Raw genomic sequence first — 2,725 nt, forward strand, 5'->3', positions numbered from 1 at the left:
TCTTTCTTTCTTTCTTTCTTTCTTTCTTTCTTTCTTTCTTTCTTTCTTTCTTTCTCCCTCTTTTCTCTCTCTTTCATTCTTTCTCTTTTTCTTTCTCCCTCTTTTTTTCTCTTTCTCTTTCATTCTTTCTTTTTCTTTCTCTCTCTCTCTCTCGCTCTCTCTCTCCCTGGCTTTTTCCCCCTGCTGACCCCCCCCCCAGCACGCCCCCTGGAGAAGGCAGCTCTTCCCAGCTCCTTCCCTTTTGGAGTGGGGGGGCCGGATCCAGGAGCAGGTTGGCTCTGGGAGGGCCCGACCCCCCAGCTTGCTGTCGCAGAAGCGGTGCCCAGAAAAAAAGGGGGTTCTGTGGAAGGGTCCTCTCCTGTTAAGGCCGTCCCTGCTTTTGAATCCTGGCAATGGAATTAACCCTCGCGCCCCCCACCCCACCCAGGAAGGGATCAAGGGGAGATGCCCCTCCACCTGCAGGGAGGCTGGCCTGTGGGTTGGGGGGGGGGCTGAGCACATTTGGTTTGTAAGACATCTGCAGGAGAGCAAACTCGGCAACGGTCGACATCCGTGGAGTGATCAGCACAATGTTGGCTGGCATTGATTTAATTTGGGACTCTGTTTTTTGGGGGTGGGGGGGTGGGGTGGAGGTGGGGGGGGTCGAAGCTCATTCAGAAGGGACATTTTTAAAATAGAGCGTTTAAGAGTCTCCGCCCCGGCAAACGAGGCTGGCGGTCTCTGGTCGGGGGCTTCTCTTCAAGTGCTTGTGGGGGGAGGCGGGGGGTGCATCGGTCTGAGCCATGGCTGGCCTGTCTGTTGAACAATGTCAGAGCATTTTTTTTTTAATTTTTATCGTTTTTGGAGCAAGGGGAATTGCATTGCCATAATAAACATTTGTGAAATCAAGAGTCCTCTTTTGTCCTTTGAAGGGGAAGTTGATAACGGAAGGGGGGGGGGTCAATTGTTTTGTTCTTTCGCGCTCACCTGGACAGGTGTCAATGCTGCTAACATCGGATGTTCTTGCTTGACAACATATGAAGATGCAGACATTTTCTATTTAACCTGTGTATTTCTTTTAGAGCAGTGGTTCTCAACCTGTGGATCGGGACCCCATTTGGGGTCGATCGACCATTTCACAGGGGTCACCAAGCAAGGCTGTCCGCCATTTTTTTGTCCGCCATTTTTTTCCCCTTTTCCGGCGGGTGCCTTACCTCCAGCTGGTGGTCGGCCTGCTCCGTCTCTGCCGCTTGCCAGCTACGCCTCGGCCGGCGCAGGGGGCGGAACCACGCATGCGCGGCACTCCCGGGCAGGGAAAGTCCTTGACTTACGACCGGTTTAGTCCTTGACTTACGACCGGTTGGGGTCGCGGCATTAAAAAGGTTGAGAACAACTGTTTTAGAGTAAAACTTAGATGGTGCTGGAAGGGAGGAGGGGGGGAAAGAATGTGCTTGGGGACTAGTTAGCCATAACAATAATTCAGTAGCCTATTCTTCAAGGCTAGTTGTAATAAGAGGAGATACGTGCTGGGGGTTATGGAACGGGAGGGAAAGTTCATACTTCAAACCAATTGGAGAATGTGATTAAGGACTGTTAAATGAAGGAGTGAGTTATGCCTAGAATATTGTTATGTTGGAGGAGAATCCCAGATTTTGGCTTGATGTCATGGTTCCAAAAGAAGAAGCTCTTCAAAGAACTTTGAGGCACTATTTACCTTAAAGCAGTGGTTCTCAACCTGTGGGTCGGGACCGCATTTGGGGTCGATCGACCATTTCACGGGGGTCGCCAAGCAAGGCTGTCCGCCATTTTTTTCCCCTTTTCCGGCGGGTGCCTTACCTCCCTTGGGCTGGGCCAGCTGGTGGTCGGCCTGCTCTGTCTGCCGCTTGCCAGCTACGCCTCAACCGGCGCAGGGGGCGGAACCACGCATGCGCGGCGCTCCCGGGCAGGGAAAGTCCTCGACTTACGACCGGTTGGGTAGTCCTCGACTTACGACCAGTTTAGTCCTCGACTTACGACCGGTTTAGTCCTCGACTTATGACCAGTTGGGGTCGCGGCATTAAAAAGGTTGAGAACCACTGCCTTAAAGAATTTAATGTAAATCAGGGGTAGTCAACCTTGGCTCTTTTATGACTCGTGGACTTTCAACTCCTGGCTGGCTCAGGAATTCTGGGAGTTGAAGTCCACGAGTCATAAAAGAGCCAAGGTTGACCACCCCTGATGTAAATAATGCCTCAAAGTTCTTTGAAGAGCTGCTTCTTTCGGAACCATGACATCAGGTATAGAAGGAGCACCTGCCGGGCTCCAGGGGGGCGGGTCCTGCCCAGCCTGCTTCCTGGTCTGTGGAGAAGCTGCTTTTCAGGTGGAGCAAAACGAACCCCACGCTGCGCTGGTGGGGCAGGGAAGACTTGCGAGGAAGAGAACCTGCCAGCCATTGTTCAGGGATCCACGGAGCTTTCGAGCCACCCCTTTCGTGGCCTGATGGCTTTAGGAAATGGAAAGTTAACATTAACCCACCTGTAGGATCCTTGGTGCTCTCTTGGGTTTGGTGGTTTTCTCGCAGACGTTTCATCACCAAACTAGGTAACAACATCAGTGTTAGCGCTGGGGGTGATAGCCCTGATGTTACCTATTTGTGTAAGGAAACACCTGCGAGAAAACCACCCAGCTCAGAGAGCACCAAGCACCCCACAGTCCGACTCTTGAGTTACAAATAATTCTGTCAATCAACCCGTCTTTTTCTTTGAAA

This window comes from Protobothrops mucrosquamatus, unplaced genomic scaffold (assembly GCF_001527695.2).
Source record: "Protobothrops mucrosquamatus isolate PMUCROS unplaced genomic scaffold, P.Mucros_1.0 scaffold2786, whole genome shotgun sequence".
Taxonomy (NCBI): Eukaryota; Metazoa; Chordata; class Lepidosauria; order Squamata; family Viperidae; genus Protobothrops; species Protobothrops mucrosquamatus.